General features: G+C 34.1%; 1 long non-coding RNA gene and 1 pseudogene across 1 annotated transcript; one reads left to right on the forward strand and one right to left on the reverse strand.

The window, feature by feature from the left end:
• Positions 1 to 1159: 1159 nt before the first annotated feature.
• LOC120143825 lies at positions 1160 to 3318 on the reverse strand (annotated as a pseudogene).
• Positions 1323 to 19491, forward strand: LOC120143826. The gene is made up of 3 exons (XR_005517977.1): positions 1323 to 1495; positions 15641 to 15653; positions 19481 to 19491. It is a non-coding gene; the product is annotated as an uncharacterized LOC120143826 (long non-coding RNA).
• Positions 19492 to 21810: the final 2319 nt, after the last annotated feature.

Below are 21810 nucleotides of genomic sequence, written 5' to 3' on the forward strand. Positions count from 1 at the left end.
TGTCAGTTTTCAAAACGAACAAACTATTAAATGAAGTGTCGAACATTACCATGAATTTCTACAGCTTCTTCAACAGTTATAGGAACTTCCGAAGAGTCAAGATCATTCGATTCCTCATTATTTGTTTGTTCATGCTCTTTAGAAGCTCGAACAATCCGCAAATCACTTATTTTTCTCCTCAGCAAGATATATGTAATAAACAAACAACATTGAAAACGGTTTAATTAATGACTATATTCGACTCTTACCCATGAGAAATCCATCCAACTCTTATCCATTTCGTATTTCTGGAGTTTCAATTTCAAATGTTAATTGTTAATATTATAGAGAAAATTAAAACCTAATCATAAGCATTAAACTATCAGATTTAGTGCATGATAATAATTGCATAGTATAAAACTAATCACTCATAAATTATAAAACTTTTAAATTGATAAAATTTAATGGGAGCAAGTGTATCTCTGTTATTTTATAAAAATTATAAGGGTGCAAATATACAGCTGCATAGTATAGAACACTGATGTTTCATCGAAATCAATCATTTGTTTTACAAGTTACTCCTAAATTACCTTCGAACGAGGTATGCATCGTTAACAAACACCACAATTGATGAACCCTATTGTGGTATTTGTCTAAAAATACGACTAAAGTACTCTTTATCGCGACGTTTGTTGAAAAAACGTCACTATAAACGAACCCTATTACGGCGTTTGTGCTAAAAACACAGCTAAATTACTATTCTATCATGGCGTTTGTTAAAGAAACGCCTCTAAAATTTCATTTTGTGGCGTTTGGATTGTAAACGCCGCTATATGTTTAAAGTTTGTGGCGTTTACTCTCCAAATGCCGCTAAAAACACTGCTACATAATAGTTTTGCTGTAGTGACTTAAACATCAGTATCTGCATTTCTTTCACAAACTTTAAATTGTGTTTTCTATGTATAAATATAAAGAAGGAAATTTATCATGTGTGTGATCTATCATACTTATTTGTGTGAATTTTATAAGAAACTTTTGGTTTAACTATGAAAAAGGTATTTGAAGTGTTTCAAAATTCAAAACAGCTCTCATACTTCTAATTCTCGAAAATGTTGTGTACATTAGTCATTGATGCTTTATTTGGTATGATCGGATTCTTGAAAATGGTTCAAAAACGCATCTACTGCTTAATCAAGTTTCTCATAAGGAAGTATGCCACCATTGTTGAAGTAGGCCAATTCAACCTGCAATTTTAAAACACACTCACTTCTGGTACTAAAAGCATATAAAACTTTAAAATATCCATTCTAAAAAACACATTTATATTCAAAACTCACACCTAAATCCGAATAACATAAATCGAGACATCTAAACTAAGATTTCTGTAATAACCATATCGGGTAAGTTGCATGTTTCAGACAAGGATGTGCATCTCTTCATTAAAAAGCAATGACCATGCATGATAATCGCATGATAGCAGATGATAAAGCACAATGCATGCTGCACTATTTTGCACGTAAAAAGAAAAAAAGAGTATTCTAAACCATTTGGTACCTCAGTGTCGAAGAGGACAGTGCAGGTGAAAGACTTCCCATTGTCCGTCGTAACAGTCACATCTTGGCCAGGTCTTATATCGGTTATTTTGCTTGGGAGACCTATGGTATAACGTTCTTGACCAGTTAAGCCTAGTGTGTCTGCGTCCTCACCAGACTTGAAACAAAGTGGAATGATGCCCATTCCTACCAAATTACTTCGGTGGATTCTCTCAAAACTTTTGGCAATTAATGCTTTTATTCCCTGTTGTGCAACAAAGTTACTCAGGTGCACAAAACATCAACCATGCAGCAACCTACTCGAGTTAAACGCAACAAAAATTAATTCTAAATCATCTTGTTCATCTTTTAGTCAAGGTTGAGCAGCTCAACATATGAAGCTCATTTTTTACTAGACAAACGAGTTTAATCAAATCTAATAGAGTGAGCTCAAGCTGCTCGATTTTCTCTAATTTTAAATCTTTAATCACACTTTAAAAGTGAATTTTGATCAAGTTTGAACCAAGCTTTGATTCGAAATTCGAGTAGAAGTTGAGCTTTTTACAGTTTGAATTCAACTAAGCTAAGCAAAGCACATCAAAAGACTTACTAATAGCATTGGACCTTTTGCAGCCCAATCTCGGGAGCTACCACTTCCTCGGCTCCAGCTAAAACAATGCTGTCATATCCGGAGTCTTTGTACCTCTGAAATTACAGATTGATTGTCGAGCTTACTATTTGCATAATATGACTGCATAAATAACCTGATTAAAACATATTCCATACAAAACCAATAATTTGATTGTAAAATTGGCATTTATTGAAAACAAATCTCGGTGATGAAAGTAGAGCTAGGAAAACAAGATGTCATTGCAATAAGATAATAAATTGGTTTAACATCGAAGCAGGGTTTCAAAATGTGATAGCGCCCGCGAAATAGAGGTAGCGCCGCCGTCCGAATTACCCGCTACACATGCAATAGCGCCCACGACGGCCACAATCACGGTAAACATGAAATGACTGAAAACGCGATTGCGACCGCGATTTGAAACCTGACATCGAAGAACTCACCATTTCTGCATCAAATACATATTCTCTCCAGTAGGGACGTGTATGGTTTTTGGGCCAACTTCCCCATTCAACAGCTTGTTAACAAGGCGAATGTTAGCAAAAGTTCCTCAAACCATCACTTCATCGTTACCATGACGACTTCCATATGAATTGAAGTCCTTGCGATCTACCCCTCGGTCAAGTAGGTATTTTGCAGCAGGTCTGTCATTATGGATGCTTCCTGCAGGAGAAATGTGATACGTTGTTATACTGTCACCAAAGTTCAGTAAGCAGTAGGCATCCTTCACGCCATGGGCTCCAGGAGGTTCCATGGTCATGTTCTTGAAGTATGGAGGCTCATGAATGTAGGTTGAGTTGGGGTCCCATGAGTACATGGTCGAAGAAGGCACAGGTAGTTGATTCCACATGGGATTGCCTTTTGTAATAGCCTCACAAGTACTTTTGAACATATCTCGCAAGACACTGGATTGAACAGCCTAAAACAGCAGATCAGTTCAAGCTTATTAATTTCATGCATAAATACACGAAATTTGAAATTTTACGCAAATTTTAGGTTGTCTACCTCTGCAATTTCTTCAGTAGATGGCCAATATCCTTAAAATAGACACTCCTACCGTCCTTCCCAGTTCCAATTGGCTCCTTATCAAAGTCAATATCAACCTGGAAAGTTGCCATAATTACTCGGTGATCATAAAAAATGATACTACAAAAGCTAGTCCTTTATCAAAGAATGAAATGCATTGACCTATCTGACTCAATAACAAGACATATAATCAAGTAAAACTTAGTGTACAAATTTACGAGAGGAAAAGATAATTTTATTTTCTCTATATTCTAAAGAATCAACAACTTACAACTTATAGGAAATTAGACAACAAAGAAAAAGAAAGGATCCCTAAAAATCAGGAACTAGAATTAGAAACTATTTACACTAAGTAAACTCCTAGAAATAAGGAATAATTTTATTCCTTGATTCTCGGAATTCCAACACTCCATCAAGCTGGAGTGTAGATAATGATCAAAGGCAGCTTGCCACTAAGATCTTCGAACATGCTTTTATTTAGACTCTTAGTTAATAAGTCAACAACTTGTTTGGTTGGTAAGTAGGTAATGCACACTTCCCCTGAGTCAACCTTTTCTTTGATAAAATGACAATCAATCTCCACATGTTTGATACGATCGTGATGAACGGGATTATGTTCTATACTAATTGCTTCCTGGTTGTCACAATACATCTTCATAGGTATGACATGTAGTATTTTTAGTTCTTCCATTAGTCATTGTATCCAAATCCCAACACACATTCCATAAGACAAAGCTCGATACTCAACCTCAGCACTGCTACAAGCTACGACAGATTGTCTTTTATTGCTCCATGTCACAAGATTCCCCGACACATAGCTACAGTAGCCACTTGTAGAGCATCAGTCATTAATTGAACCTGCCCAATCCGCGTCAGTATAGATCTCCACATATTGGTTTGTTGTTTTCTTGAAGTGTAGACCTTTACCCGGAGTTCCCTTTAAATATCTTAATATTTTGTAGGCAACCTCTAGATGTTTCTCTCTTGGAGTATGCATGTATTAGCTGATGACACTCACAACAAAAGCAATATCGGGACATGTGTGTGATGGGTATACGAGTTTTCCCATAAGCCGTTGATAACTTCCCCAATCTACTTCTTCCACATCTTCATTAGTGACTAGCTTCAAATCGAACTTCATTGGAGCCTCTACATGATCAACATTAAACATTAGTAACAAAGGTCTTGTATGCCTTAGATAATTTTTCATATGATACAAACCGAGAAATAGGATGTTGGGTGCATGTCCTTGTGCCCTTACGAACAACAATCAGGAGATCAATGGATGATGATGTCGGGGATACTTCAGATACATAACAGTCCTCAGGATGGGATGAAATTGACACTGATGTTTTGTCAGCTTCATGAGAATGACAACGCCGAGAATAAAGAAGTTAGTCAGGAGCCCGTTGTTGATCTTTAGAGGTAAAAGATTGTTGTGTTTCGATAAGAATGTCATTATTGGAGGGAACTGTGGTATTTTCCTTCTGTGTGAGAGAATCAGATAAATCTGGAATTATAAGGACTTCTTGGTTATTAGGATTTTGTGTGGCAGTAGTGGGATCGGAATAGAGAAAGACCCTGGTAGATGATATTGAGACATGAGGTTATAGTGTCCAGTCCATTAGGATTAGATGTCCTTGTGGATAAGGTTAACTATAGATGTCTCGTGGGATTCAAGGTCAGAACTTTCTGTCCGATTTAATGGAACTACCATTCAAAGAGTTTGACATTATCTTGGGCATAGATTGATTGTTAGAGCATGACGCTAGTTTGATATGCAAAGCTAGACAACTTAAACTCAAGAAGGCTAATGGGAAAAAGGTCGCGATGATTAGCGAGAAGCCCAAGTGTTCACAGATTGTGTCAGTCACAAAGGTGTAAAAGATTATAAAGAGGGGTTGTGAAGTATTTATAGCTTATGTGGTTGACATCTGAGTTGTAGTTCTAACAATCGAGGATATCCTAACAGTTCGAGACTTTTCAAACGTATTCTTGGAAGAGTTATCATGACAACCACCAGACCGAGAGATAGAGCTCGGTATCGAGGTGATGCCAGGATTTGCTTCGGTGTCTAATTGCCCCATACTACATGGCAACAATGGAACTAAAGGAGTTAAAAGCTCAAATTCAAGAGTCGTTAGAGAAAAGTTTCATCCAACCAAGTATTTCTCCTTTGGGAGAATCGATTGTTTTTAAAAAAAGATGGATGGATCAATAAGGTTGTGCATCAACTACCATCAACTAAATAAGTTAACCATCAAGAACTGTTATCCCTCCCAAGAATCGGTGACATCTTTGATTAAGTTAAGGGATAATATGTGTTCTCCAAGATAGAATTGAGATTAGGGTACTATCAGTTGAAGGTTAAAGGTGTATGGTCACTATGAGTTCCTTGTGATGTCGTTTGGACTCACCAACGCCCTGGTGGCATTTATAGACCTAATGAATATAGTCTTTTACTTGTACTTGGAGTAGTTTGTGGTGGTCTTCATAGATGACATACTTGTTTATTTGTGATCAGAGGAAGAACATGACCAATACCTAAGTATAGTTCTACAAATACTCTGAGACTGATAACTATTCGCCAAGTTTGGGATGTGTGAGTTCTAGTTATCCAAAATCTCATTTTTAGGTCATGTAGTGGCTGCAGATGGTACTCATGTTGATCCTTATAAGATTAAGGCCATATTAGAGTGGGAACCGCTAAAGAATGTGATTGAAGTACGCGACTTATTAGGTTTTGTCGGGTATTATCATCAGTTTGTAAAGGGTTTCTCGATGATAGATGCCCCAATGACTAAGCTACTTTAGAAGGAAATATCATTTGTGTAGGGTGAAAAGCATCAAAGGATCTTCGAATAGTTGAATTTCATTATAACTTAAGCCCCGGTCTTGACCCAACTTGAGTCAGGGAAAAACTTCACCATGTTTAGCAATGCCTCCCTAAATAGGCTTGGTTGCATTTTGATTCAAGAAGGAAAAGTGATAGCCTATTCACCCCGCTAACTCAAGACTCATGAGAGGAATATTCCCACCCATGCTTTAGACCTTGCAGTACTAGTTTTCATGCTCAAGATTCAGAGACACTACCTTTTTGGGGATAAGTATCACATCTTTACTGATCATAAAAGCCTTAAGTACCTGCCTACGCAGAAAGAGTTGAATTTGAGATAGCGTAGATGGGTTAAGTTGTTAAAATACTATGATTGTGTGATCAACTATCACCCAGGAAAAGCAAATGTTGTTCTTGACGCTTTGAGCAAGAAATTGATGTTAAGTTGATGGCTTTGTTAGAACACTTAAGCTTATTTAGTGATTGTGGGTTATTGGTTGAGCTGTGAGTGGAACCTGAGTTAGTGAGCGAGGTTAAGAAGTTGTAAAGTTCTTACAGTCGCCTAAGGGCTCACGTGGAACAAATCCATCGAGGCAAGCCCCCATGTATTGAGTTGCACGATGGAAACATACATTTCTTTAGAGGTCATTTGTGTGTGCCTACAGATTAGTAGTTGCATGGTAAGATTTTCTATGAAACACATTGCAGTTCTCTCACAGTCCACCCAGGTAATAACAAGATGTACCAAGAACTTGAATCATTGTATTAGTGGTCGGGCATGAAGAGAAAAGTGTTTGAGTTCATTGCTAGATGTTTAACATGTCAAAAAGTCAGAGTGGAACACTAAGATCCTTTAAGGTTGCTCTAGTTGATTCAGATACTGTAGTAGAAGTGGGACATGATAACCATAGACTTCGTGACATGGTTATCGATGACTAGGCATATATACGATGCAATGTGGGTTATAGTTGATCGTTTGATCAAGATGGCTCATTTTATACCGGTTTATATGAATTACACCTTAGAGAGGTTATTATATATATACATTCGTGAGATTATAAGGTTGTATGGAGTCCCCACTTCGATCATTTTAAATAAAGACCCTCGTTTCACTTCTCGATTTTGGAAAGCTCTTCATGAATACTTAGGCACCAAATTACACTTTAGCATTATTTTTTATCCTCAGATAAATGACTAGTCTGAGCTTGTCATTCATATCCTAGAATACATGCTTATGTGTACCATCATAAACCTTGAAGGTAGTTGAGAAGACCATTTATCGTTAATAGAGTTTGCGTATAACAATAATTATCAACCTACTATCCAAATGGCTCTGTATAAGGCTATGTATGGACAAAAGTACAAACTCCACTTTTTTGGATGAAAATTATTGAACGAAGGATTGTGGGTTCAAATTTTATTAGGAAAAAAGTCTGATTGATTCAGAGTCAGTTGAAGGAAGCTTCTGACAAGTATAGGTCATATGAGGACTTGAAGAGAAAGGATATCAAGTTTGTTGTGGGGGACAAGGTGTTCCTCAAGGTGTCTATGTGGAAGAAGGTATGTCAGTTCAAATGTAAGAGAAAGTTAACCCTGCCCTTTATAGGTTTCGTATGAGGTAATCGAGAGGGTTAGACTCATAATTTACCGATTAGCATTTCCCTCATAGTTGGAGCCCACTAACAACGTGTTCCATATTTTTGTGCTTAGAAAATACCATTTCGACCCTTCTCATATCATACCCTTAGAGCATATCAAGGTGAGCCCTAACATGACCTATGAGGAAGAACCGATAAGGTCTTGGAAAGAGATCTGAAAGAGTTAAGGAACAAGAGGATTCCCCTAGTAAAGGTTTTGTGGAGAGACCACAGAGTCAATGAAGCAACCTGATAAATCGATAAGGATATGAAAGTTTAGTATCCGCATCTTTTCTACCCAAGTAAATTTTGAGGATGAAATTTCTTTTTAGGAGGGAAGATTTGTAACGCTCTAAATGTCAGGTTAACAATTTCGGGCTAACCCGAGATTTATTTAAACAAGCCCATTATGTCTATGTAATACTTGGATCAAGGATGACTTGGGCCTGGGTTAGGCCCAAGTGTTAGAAAGAGGGGGTATTTTAATAGTTAAATGTAATAAAGACCAAAAGGGCAATTTTTCCCTCTTTCAAACAAATGTTGAATTGGTTTTAATGAGGGTGACGTAATTTTCTTACCTACTCATTTTTTTCCTCAATTTTTAGCCTTAATTGTCTCCTACCTTCATCCTCGCCATTCTTATAGTTTTTCCTCTTCCAAACTTTGTGCAAAGGTGGAAACTTGTAAACTCTTAATCACATTTCAGATTTTTAAAGGTAAGAAAATAAAATCCTAAGATCTCAAGCTTTCATCCAAGGTTTATATTGCAAGTTTTGACCATAGAGATGTATGGATGGGGGTTTAAAGTGGGTTTTAGGTGTCCTTAGTAATCCCAATCCATTTTTAGAGATTTAAAATCATATTTATAATGTTTTTGAGCCTCTAGATGATTTAATAACTCATTTACCTTGACTTTGATTAATGAAAGAGGTGAGAGAAAGCCCTAAGGCTAAAAGAAAGGAAAAATTGACTATTAGTTGATTGAGAACATTTCCATCATGTAGGAAACTAAGGTAACACGTTTACAACTCTTTCATACCATTTGTGAGTAATTAGAATGCATCTAGCTTGTGAGCATTGGGTTTTGTAGTATGAATAAACGTCCATGGTAGATTCAATCATTTAATGTTTTTAGCATGTTTAAATACCTATTATGACCCCTTCTTTAATACATAAGAATTTAAGAACATTTGGGGACTTCAATAGGGAGCATAGGTAGGTTAAAGAGTCATTGGCATGCCTAAGTATAGCATTTTTGGGTTCAAGTATTTGTATAAGAAGAACAATACTGATATTATTCATTATTTAGCTTAAAAATAAGAGAGTTTAAGAAGAGAATTATCAATACTCACCCAAAGAGTATCTATACTTTGCAGATTCCAATAGGCCATTTTAGTATCAGTACTCATGGGAGTATCGATACTGATGGTAGAGTATCAATACGCCAAATAGGGGTATTGATAGTGAGATATTCTTCAAAAAAAGCGAAGAAAAATTTAGCATAACATCAATACCCTGAATATTATCGATACCCTAGCTCAGGAGTATCGATACTGGTTCAAGAGTATCAATACTACCTCTCTTTCTCAACTTGTAATCATCGTGAAAGTATCGATACCTAATAGTGACTATCGATACTTGTGGGTTAGTACTGATACTAAAGGAGCTTAGTATCATTACTGTCACACTTTTTTGGGAAAGAAACCCAAGGGATTTAGAAATTAAATTGAGGGACCCAATGGCACTAAAACACTATCCAATAAAACTACAAGTGAAAACCTTGCTAATATACAATTACAACTAGAAATAATATCAACTAGGAAGACATAAAACTAGCCTTGGTTGATGCTAGGGAAAACAGTTAGGACACTCGAGTTACTTTAGCAGTTGATGATATTTTTTAGGTATAAAATATCCACATATCCTTAACCAAGTGCGCAAGGCACTTTAAGACTAACTAGGGCGCGAAGCCTGAACACTTGTGAGGGGTGGGTTAGTCGGGTGTTTTATCCGATGTTGAGATTACATACCTCACCCTAGGGGGACTAGAGTGGTGTGTGTCTCAAGATGTGTAAACCTCCAACTAAACCATGATGTCTACCCTAGAGTAGTGTGCAACATATGAGTATACTTACTTTCTTTATTACAATCGATAGCATGAGCATTTATTGAACACTTTTAGTATGGTTCAATTGTTAGTATGGCACTAGGCTAGTAACCTAATTGTTCTTAATTTGCATCCATGTGCAAGTCCTTAGGAAAAGCATTCAAGGAGCAATAAACCCAAGGGATTTACAAATGACATTGAGGGACCCAATGACACTAAAACACCATCCAATAAAACTACAAGTGAAAACCTTGCTAATATACAATTACAGCTAGAAACAATATCAACTAGGACGACATAAAACTAACCTTGGTTGATGCTCGGGAAAACAGTTAGAACACTCGAGTTACTTTAGCAGTTGATGATATTTTTGAGGTATATAATATCCAGATATCCTTAAGCAAGTGCGCAAGGCACTTTGAGACTAACTAGGACGCGAAGCTTGAACACTCGCAAGGGGTGGGTTAGTTGGGTGTTATATCCGATGTTGAGATTCCATACCTCACCCTAGGGGGACTAGAGTGGAGTGTGTCTCGAGATGTGTAAACCTCCGACTACACCATGATGTCTACCCTAGAGTAGTGAGCAACATATGAGTATACTCACTTTCTTTATTACAATCGATAGCATGAGCATTTATTGAACACTTTTAGTATGGTACAATTGTTAGTGTGGCACTAGGCTAGTAACCTAAGTGTTCGTAATTTGCATCCATGTGCAAGTACTTAGGAAAAACATTCAAATAGCAATCACGCAACTGACGTTCCAACCAGTTCGAGCAACAGTAGAGTACATGTTGAGTCTTTTGTCTAAAGGGCATGTATTATTCTTAGACCTTCATATACTTGAGTCGTAACACTATTTTGATACTCATATTATTTTTTTCATATGTATATTTTGGGAGCTCCCCTTTATAAACTTAATAGATTATGTTGATTTACGTTTTTATTTAATGGTCTTTAAATGATGGTTTTAAAAAAGGTTTCAAAGATAAATTTTGGGTTAGCCACTAAGGGCGTTTCGTGTGACATTTTAATCAATAAGAAAAACATTGCACATAACAATAAGAAGAACAATCATTAAAAAATAATGCTTGCAATCCTTTCCACTCTCAATACATATTACTAGCTCCATCGTAACCTTGACGACAAATATCTTGAACATCAAGACCGTGACAAGCTAGAAAAACACATATTCCATTTTTAAGAGTTAATATGAATGTATGTTTAACAGACACTCTCTAAAATAGACATCTTTATCAACAAATCTCAAAACAAGAAACATTTTTTCTCTTTTGGATTCATCACGAGCTTCATCAACAATAATGCAAAATTTTGAATCTCCAATATATTCATGAATCTTGTTCTGAACTTTATTAGCAATAACATGTAAAATCTCCTTTTGAATTAAAGGAGAAACATACTTAGCATGCTTAGGGACATTTTCCAACACAACTTTCTTAACATCTTTGTTATAAGATGTCAAAAGCTTAATCAGCTTAAGAAAAAATTTCCACTATTTTTTAAATTAAGTGTCTTATCATGACATATAAAAGCACAAGCTTGAAATGCAAGCCATCTAACATCATATATCGAAATCTTGACTCATAGCCTATTATTCAAAATTTGTTCTGAATTTTCTTGATGTATTACTTTGTCAATATATCAAGATTGCTTCATCAAATCCACACAAGATCTTACAACATTATTATACATTGAACAATGATAATCTCTAATGTGATTAAGAAAAGCACAATTCTTTTCGGAATTTACTTTTTTCCAATTTCTAAACTTTTTAACAATGAATTCATCCCAACAAGTTTCCTACTAGATTCCATGGTAAAAAGATAACATGACAAACAATATGTGTCATCCTTAGTCGGAGAATATTCGAGCCAAGAAGAAAATTGAGAAAACCAAGAATATTGAAAAAATCTATGATGTTTTTCTTGAGAAAATGGATAATTAGAGAGACGAATTTGATACGGACATGATCTCAAGTACGCTCGTCGAATTTCATCTCGTTCATTAATTGGATATTCACATATTGACTTACGTAACCCAAGAGCAAGTTCTATAAACTGAAGATTAACGTCTTCAACTTCAACAACAGAAAAATTTGAAGGAGATTAACTACAACTCTGATGCTCAATCCTTGGAGTTTTCAATGGCATACTAATTTATATATTATTAACGTCTTTTTTCTGGAAAAAAAAGAATCTAGTCTTTTTTGTTTACTCACACTTTCACACAATCTGTAACACATAACCATAAAAATATATTAATTTAATTTTATAATAAATTCACACAATATACAAATTAATCAATAAATTTTAAAATTTATATTTGAAGTAAAACCATATATACAAATTAAATTGAGAAATATTTAAAAAAAAAACTTACCTTCGAATGAAATAAAATATTTGATAACTTGATTGAAGTCTTCAACTCATAGAAGATGAGCAACTCAAAGAATATGAACAACTAAAGAAGAAAAAACAAAAAGAAATATTTATATCTTGATATAAAAAATAACAAAGAAGAATAGATTTTTATTTTTTTAAAAGTAAAATAATAATTAAAATAAATAAATGTTAGCTCTTTTCAATAAATAATATCTAAGTGTTTTATAAGTTTCAAAGTAATATACACATTCTTTTAGGTAATTAAATCTAATAATTTATTATACACGCCTTATATATATATATATATATATATATATATTGAAGTCATGTCCCCCACTAGCCCCTTAAATCTTCCCCTGCCCCTGCCTCTACTATTTACATTAATACATTTTTAATCTTCAGTTTATTTTTTTATTTTCTTAAATTTTATATTATATTCATGATACCTTTAAACGATGTATAATATGCTCAAGATGATTAAATAATTAATGAAAAATTGATGTTCAAAGTAAGTTACATGTAAATTTATTGAGAAAATTGGATAAACTACACAAATAGTCACTAACGTTTGAGTAAGTTTTTGTTTTTCTCACTAAATTTTCAAAAGTAACAAATTTGTCACTAATATTATCGATATATTACAAATCAATCACTAGCTAGTAACGGAATGCTAACGTGGCACGTTAATCTAACTGATTCAGCATGTTTGACTGACCGTTTGACTTTCAACTGTAACACCCTAATCCAGTTCAACTAGAAGACTGAGGGTTTAAAGTGTCACAAGGGACCACCAAAGTGTCTAACCCAAAAATTTTCTTTTAAAAACGATTGTAACCATTATAAAATAACCATCCATAGTGATATCAAATGAAAACATAATAAATCTGAGTTTACAAATAAGTGAGAGCTCCCAAATATCCAAAATAATAATAATGTTGAGTTTAATACAAAAATATAGTTATAATTGAATACAAAAAGGGTTTATAATAGTACATGCCCTCTAATAGAAATCAAAATATACTCTAAAGCCTAGATTGATCTAGAATATATGGTGACGATAACGCTCCACGGACAGTCTCCTAAGAACTTGCGCAAGAAAACACATTCCAAACGTTGAGCTTAAGAGCTCAGTGTCACACTAATAACTATATTGTGCTATATGCATTCGCTAAATGAGTATGCTAGGGGCATAGGTAAGAATATGCTAACATGACATGTTGAAATAGACATCATAGTGTGGCTGAGGGTTCTGTATCCTAGGAAACACAGCCCTCTAGCCTTCTTAAAATACCCTTGGTTATTCAGGGTTAGATCTAGAACTACATCAAAGACGTACACCCTACCAACTTACTCCGTCGAGTCTTATGGCATCTGTACCTAGTTGGCAAACTAAAGTGCCTTGACACTGAATGAGATATATCCAAATTGTTACTATTTCTAATTTTTATGGGTTTATTTCTGTTCTCACTTGTAGTTTTTTTTATAGTGTTATGGCATTATTGGGTTCTTCAAATCTATCCCTTAAAACCCTTGGGTTTCTTACTCAAAAAAGTTTGTGGGTACCGATACTAAGCCTCTTTAGTATTGGTATTGACCTTGAGTATTGATACTAACATCTTATTATCGATACCAACTCGCTATTGGGAACCAAAAGAAAAGGGGTAGTATCAATACTCCAATTTGAGTACCGATACTTATGGTGTGGTATCAATATTATCCTAAGTATTGATACCAAATTTGGCTTCGTTGTTTTGGAAAATACCTTAGTATCGATACTCCCATGAATACTGTTACAGAAAATGGTTATTGGAATCTGCTAAGTGAACTTGGTATCGATACCACTCTGCGGGTATCGATACCTTACCTACAGTAGCAATACCCATTGTACGAGTATCGAAACCTCCCAAAATCCCCTTATTTTTAACATCTGATGAACAATATCGATATTGTTCTTCCAATATCAATATACACACCTAGAAATATCATAATTTGGGCATAAAAATGACCCACTAACTAAACCAAAAGTCATGTTGAGGTTCTCAAACATTATTTGAGTGTTATGTATGATAGTAGGGGTTATAATAGGTCCATAAATATATTGAAAACACTAAATACTGAAATATACCATTAACATGCTTATGACTCATGCAAGTTAACAAACACACCTAGTGATCTACATTGTAGTAGAGTTGAGTTATAAGAGAATTACCTTGAGTCCTAAGCTACTGAGAACTCTTTCAACTCAACCAATGGTCAACTTCTCATTTTATTTGGACTTGGAGTTTTCTCCGATTTCTCTAACTAGGCATGAAATTAAACAGAAGAATTACTAATGTTGTTGGGAAGCTTAAGGAAGAGTTTAGGCCATCTCTTAGGGCTCAAATCCCTCCAAAATCAAGCTAATTGAACTTAGGTTCTAAAACCCCCAACTGAACCCATATTTGGTTATCATAGCTAAAACTTGCAAAGGAAGACTTGAGATAACCAATATATGATTCTTACTTTTAGAGTCTTAGACCAAGCTTGTTAGGTCACCAAGTTGCTATGTTTCTTAAGACACAATGGGGAGTTTGAATGAGGAATAAGACAAGGGTGAAGAAAAAGAGACATGAAGCTCTTCCATGTTGACATCATCCCTTATTAAGGGAATTCAACTTTAGAGAAAGTTTATGGGAAAATCGTTGCCTTTGTCCCCTAAGTCTTAATCCTATTATAAAGGTGTCATCTTTATGACAGCTTGGGCTCAACCCAATCCCAAACTTACACTACTTGGGTTAAATTTTCCCATAAGGCTAATGGACTTATCTAACACACTTGCGGATTAACCCAAAACTACTAACCCAAGATTCGGGTTGCTACATCAATATTTATGTTTTCTCAACTTCTTTCAATGCTTTGAACCTGAACCATACTTCTTCGGTTCTTCTTGACCCTTATAAACAACCAAAGCAACATTTGGGGTTTCTCGACTTTTTTCGATGCTTTGAACTTGAACCCTACTAGAAAATGAGATGTTAGTATATCTCTTATCATGAACTAGCTTGAGCAAATGGTTCATTTCAAACTCAACCATTTCTGGTTGAATCCCATCATCTGACCACAAATAAATATCCATCAAAACGAGTAAGGTACGGAGGAGTTTCTACTCCTTATATCAAAGATTTCCAGTACCACCAAAAGTTTCTAATTACCAGTTTTGCCATATTTATTACAAATTGAAACAATTGTAATACTATTTCACTCCAACTATAATTCACATGAATATCTTTTCCACAATGAGGATTCCTAAGGAAATGAAAGTCTGTAGAGAGCTTCCAATCACCATCTTTCACACTTATAGAGCTTTGTAAGTGGGTAAATAAGTATATAAGAAATATATGCAACAAACTCACTACAAATGATGATTTGATTTCATGAGCAGGAAATCCTATTTCACGAAGTAGGTCTGAAATAATACTCAATCCACAATGATGAATTACAATTTGATACAGATAATAAAGTGTTGTAACCGTCTCTTAAGCTCGGAACGAGTCTCGACTTATTTGTGAAAATTTTAATTTTTGTAAAATAAATGTTTTGGAGTCGCCATCAACCTTTTGGGTTAGGTAGGTCGAATACCTAAAAAAGGTCTTTTAAAAGAGTTTTTAAGAAAAAATCATTTTAAAAGATAAACAAGTCTACGTGTAACCAGAAATTTATTTTTTGAATAAAATAAAAAAAGGGTTTGGGTCTGATTACGCGTGGGGAATGATAAGCACCCCACAACGCCCAAAATTGGTACCCTATCGATTATAAATTGTCTCCAATAATGGAAATCTAAGAATTCAAATATAAATTTAAGTTATGATCCTATTATTCCAAATTCAACCATACAATTTTTTAACGGAAAATTCTAAGGAGAAATAGAAAATATTCCAATATTTACAATCGAAGAGAAAATAATCCCTAAAATACTTTAGGATGAATATTTCTCTTTCTAAATGAAATAAAAAGAATATAATAATTTCTCCCAATAATTATAGATTAAAATAATTTGATTAGACAAAAATAAAAAAAATAAGCCAATTAATCCAAATTATATTAATCATGCTAGATGATGAAAGTTTATACTAGAATGAAAAAATATAAACACAATAAAAAACAATGATCCAAAAATAAGTATCACACAATATAAGTGCTTAAATAAAATAAAATGATAAATAACAAAAGGATCAAAATGCTAGATAGCAAAATAAGGCATTCAATGTGATAAAATATGAAACATACATACATATATTCATAGGACTAAAATAGAATAGGCAGAAAATAAAGCGTAATAATAAAAGGACTAAATTTAAAGTACTGACAAATGAAGGGAACAAATAAAAAGACAGTAAATTAAAGTAATGAAATTAAAGGACTGCAATTAAATAAATAAAAAGTAAAGGGAAGAAATTTAAATGTGAATAAAATTAAATGACAAAAATAAAAGAGCAATAAAAATAAAATCTTAGTGTTAATTTTTAATATTTTACCCGGACCGTAAATAATGTGAGTAGTACTCGGGGCGGGTCGTCACAAGGTCATACTATGGTTTAAATATAAAATAAATAAATAAAAAACAAGTTAGCAGTTAGTGGTTAGCGGTTAGATGTTAGTAGAGTCTGGACCATAGTATTGTGGATCGTACCTTGGTCGAGTCACCACAAGGTCGATAAAGTTTAATATTTAAATATTTGTATTTTAATAACAAGGATTAAAAACATAATAAATAAATAAAAACACCAAATTGGCATTGAACAGTAAATAACATAAACATGAGTGACCAAAATATAATCAACAAAAAAATAGCATGAAAAATTAAAATAAAACAAAAATGCAAAATATGACCAGAATGTAAACAAATAAATTAGCATATCAAAAATTAAAATAAAGTGAAAAAGTGACCAAAATAAAATAAAAATAAACCAAAAAAGTGACCAAATTGAAAGTTAGTAAATCAGTAGGCTAAAATTGTAATAAATTTAAAAAAAGGCACAGTAAAGCGAATGAGATGCAGGGAATAAGAGAGGATTTTACCAAAAATTTTAATATAACTCAAATTTTACTAAGCCCATATCTCTTCCTCTCGTGCTCTCAATCCCCCTGTCAACACCATGCGACCGCCTCTCGCAAAAAAACCACCAACGCCAGCCACCGTAAATCGATGGCAATCCAAGTTTTTAACAGCACCGATGTCGACCGGTGGAAGACAAAATCACCCTCTAAAACGATGTTAAACCCCTAAGTCTCTTTCTTTTCTTCTCTTCTTCCTTCGAATGAGATCATCGAACCCTATAAAACTCTAGACCGAACAAACCATCAGCTACACAAACCCCAACGAAGGGTTCAAACCATTGGATAAATGCTCACTCTGGACCCGACGATGACCAAGGTAAATGTCTAACTCCTTCCCTGTTTTGGTACTAGCTTTTGATATCAAACAAAGAAAACAAATTGTGCTGAAAATGAAAAAAAATGAAGAAAATAGGAACTTAAGAAAGCTTTTTATTCCAATATTAGGGGGATAAGAATTTCTTATAGTGTTCTCTTTTGTTTTTCAGAGATAAGAATTGGCGATAACAAAAAAAAATTGGGGGAAGAACTCCCTTATAATTTTTTATTTTTGGGGGTTTTATAACCCATATTACATGAAAGAAAATTTCATTTTCTTTGTTTTTATGTTTGGTGTCCTGCTGAGGATGCGAGCTACTAGGATTAGGTGATAACAGCTATTGGCGTGGTGTGATAGAGTGATGGCATGGAGCAGACGCAGATGGCAGGGCATTGTGGTGTTTGACTTTTTCTTTTTGTATTTTAATTAATTTTTATGGATAAAATGGTGATTATAATTGTCCCTCTTCGCTCATTCTTGTGAAACGAGAATGGAGCGAAGACATAAAGTACCAATTTTATCCAACTTGGCTACCTGAAATCTTTAAGCTCCATGCTCTTCATTATGAACTCTTCACTTTTTTGCAAAAGGTTCAACTCCTTCTCTGATAAATTAGACAAGTTTTTCTCATTAAGGTGAATTTTGAGGTTGAACAAGCTCTTCCATATGAACTTCATCTTCTTTAATCACTTCCCATTTTTCTTGAATGATTAGTCGAGCTCTTCTCATTATGATTTTTTCCTTTGATGAACGAGTTCTTCTCATTATGAACTTCTTTTCCTTTGATGAACAAGTTCTTCTCATTATGAACTTTTTCTTCGGGGTGAGTTCTTCTCATTATGAACTCTTCCACTGGAAATAGCGATCCACCTCCTTCTGTGAGGGATTTGAGTAAAAGGTCAAACAAGTTCTTCTAACTATGAACTTTTTTTCTTTGATTATGCTGATTCACCTCCTTTTGTGATTAAGTCTAGCAAGAATGACAATGTTGATCCACCTTATTCTGTGATGAAATCAAACAAAATATTGATATTGATCTATCTCTTTCTGTGATAGAATCGAGAAAAAGGTTGAACAAGTTTTTCTCATTATGAAATTTTCTCCTTCTTTGGACGACTTCTTCTCATTATGAACCAATCCATTGGAAATGGTGATCCACCTCCTTCTGCAATGAATTTGAGCAAAATGGTGATGTTGATCTATCTCCTTCTGTTATAGAATCTAGCAAAAGGGTGAACAAGTTCTTCTCATTATGAACTTCTTCTCTTTCTTTGGATGAGTTCTTCTCATTATGAACCCTTCCATTGGAAATGTTGGGCCACCTCCTTTTTTGATGGATTTGAGCGAAAGGTTGAACAAGTTATTCTCATTATGAACTTTTTCTCCCTCATTGGATGAGTTCTTCTCATTGTTAACCCTTCTATTGGAAATGTTGATACATCTCCTTCTGTGATGGAATCAAACAAAATGACGATGTTGATTTATCTCCTTCAGCGATAGAGTCGAGCAAAAAGTTGAACAAATTCTTCTTATTATGAACTTCTTCTTCCTCTTCGGATGAGTCATTGTCATTATGAACCTTTCCATTGGAAATGTTGATTTATCTCCTTCTGTGATGGAATCGAATAAAATGCTGATGTTGATCTATCTCCTTCTGCGATAGAGTCGAGCAAAAGGTTGAACAATTTCTTCTCATTATGAACTTCTTCTTGTTCTTCGGAGGAGTTCTTCTCATTATGACTTATTCCATTGGAAATGTTAATCCACTTTCTTCCGCGATAGATTCGATCAAAATGTTTTTTTAGTCATGGATTTGTGAAACAAAATCTCTGTTAACTTTTTGAATTCCTGTCAAACATGAATGAAAAGAATTTGTTGCAATCGAAGTTATCTCAGATGGGATAAAATTTGTTTAAAGTGAAACAATTCCAAATTTTGTATTTCAAGAGAAAACTGTCTTAAGCGAGAAAAATTTGACTTTAAGAAAAAACAATCTCAAGTGATATAAATCTTGTTTTGAGTGAAGCATTTCCAAAACTTGTGCTTCAAATGAAACTATCTCAAGCGAAACGAAATTGATTTTGAGAAAAACAATCTCAAGTGAGATAAATATTGTGTGAAGTGGAGCAATTCCAATACTTGTGCTTCAACGTAAATTGTCTCAAGTGAGATGAAATTGCTTTTAAGAAAAACAATCTCAAGTGAGATAAATTTTGTCGTATCAAATGAGAAACTTTGAAAATCAATTTTTCATTTTCCAAAAATATCAAATGAAAATATCATACCTGAAGGTCTTATAGATTTTTTGGAAATAATTTATTAAGTAAGAAACTTTGGAAATCGCTTTCTTACTTTTTGAAAATTTCAATTTTGGGAAAGATTAAATGAGAAACTTTGAAAATCGCTCTCATTTTTCACAAATCATATGTAAACATCTTAGTGGCTGGGTGACATGCCTCACTTCCAAGTAATAATATTTTTGTGGATTTGGCTCCTTTGTTCTTGAGACTTTGCCACTCTAAACATGATTTTCTCTTCTCGAGGTATTGAAGTCATAAGCCTTTTTATTTATTTAGAAAATTTGTAAAAAACTATGCATTTATTTATGAAGATATGAATACAATTAAATGTGTCTAAATGTAATACATTTTATTATGCAAATGATGTTCTCATTGATGCAAAAATGTTGTTTCATTTTCATTTTGACTTCAAAGTGGAGAACTCGATCTTCCTTCACTTAATCAAATGTTGGCTAGAGCCTATTCCAATAATAGTGCGGAAACTTGTGAATTCAAGCAATCATTCTCTTTTTTGGAAGAGCAATCTGATCAGATCGTGTCATTATGTCTTATTTCTTCTATTGCTTTTATTTTTTATTGAAAACCTCAGAAGAAATGCTATCTTTTAATTCTTGTTGTAATCAAGTATATGATCTGACGTTTTTTCTTCAAACTATTCTATTAAAGAAGTTTCTTCAAGACTATCCTGCCAAATGAAGCATGAATGGTTTGCTTTTCAAAGTAAGCTCTTATTATCTCTATATTCTACCCATGATACTCCAAGCAACGAGTTTTATTCTCAATACATTATTGACTTGAATTTTGTTATCCTCACATGATTCAGGTCTTTGGTCATGCCCCAATGTGGGTACTTATGACGCTCTTAATCATCGTTATCAAAAATCTTATTGCCAAACTTGCTTTTACAAGTGATTAATACATTTAATACAGGAATGACTTGAACATTTGTTATGACTTGAGATGCCATGAGATCTCAAAATAATACATGTCTCTTCTTATTAAGGTGGTTATTTGATTCTTAATTGGTTATTGATGATGTCACAAAGAAGTGTGAAAAGTTTTATTCTTGAGTCTTTTGATCTGTCAGACTTCATTGTTCCAAGGATCGAAGAATGTCTCCCTTGCCCTTGCATTTTTATTTGAGACAGAACAAGACTCGCTAGCTTCAAGGATCTCTATCATTCTTTAGAAATCATCTTATTTATTTTCCCCAGATGACAACATCTTGAAAAAAAAACTTTTACGGGGATCGAATAGTTGTCCTCATGAATTCAGCTTATACAATCTTTTACAAATGAACACGACTGTTAAGGTTTTTGGGCTACTTTTGATTCCATGTACTTTAAAAGATTAGCTCAAAGTAATACCAAGAAATCTTTTATTTTCTTTTCAACTACGTTAATCTACTTATAAGATGCTTGTAAATGAACAAAATTAGGGCTCGATATGAGAAAATTAGAATTTTATAAAGTCATGACAACCATTGAAAGGGTAAAAATCGAGAAATAAAGTCAGATGCCTTAAGCATAACTAACATGAATGTTCATGAACCAATTGACTTGATATAATTTGGAGCATTGAGGTAAGCTTCTGTTTAGAAGATCTCAAGTGTTGTCAAAGTGTCTGTAGATGTGAAGCTCCTTTTAAAATATCAGGCTTTGTAAATCAATCAACAAAATATGGCCCCGAAGCATAGAAGTAAGTTCTTGTGTCTAAAGGACTTCAGAATCACCAAAATGTTTGCAAACACAAACTCATCCCAAAGTACCAGAATCATCAGAGGGTTTTATTTGCCAAATGTCTAATATTAACATATTTGATTCGCCTTTTCAGGTTTTCAACTCAAATCCTTCATTTGGTTTCAAGATGATTTTTTTGGATTATCGTCTTAAACCCTCATTTTAATTTTCTTTCCTTTTTCTCCTTTTTCTCCTTTTTCATTCTTCAT

This window comes from Hibiscus syriacus, unplaced genomic scaffold (genome assembly GCF_006381635.1).
Source record: "Hibiscus syriacus cultivar Baekdansim isolate YM2019G1 unplaced genomic scaffold, ASM638163v2 tig00110864_pilon, whole genome shotgun sequence".
Taxonomy (NCBI): domain Eukaryota; kingdom Viridiplantae; phylum Streptophyta; class Magnoliopsida; order Malvales; family Malvaceae; genus Hibiscus; species Hibiscus syriacus.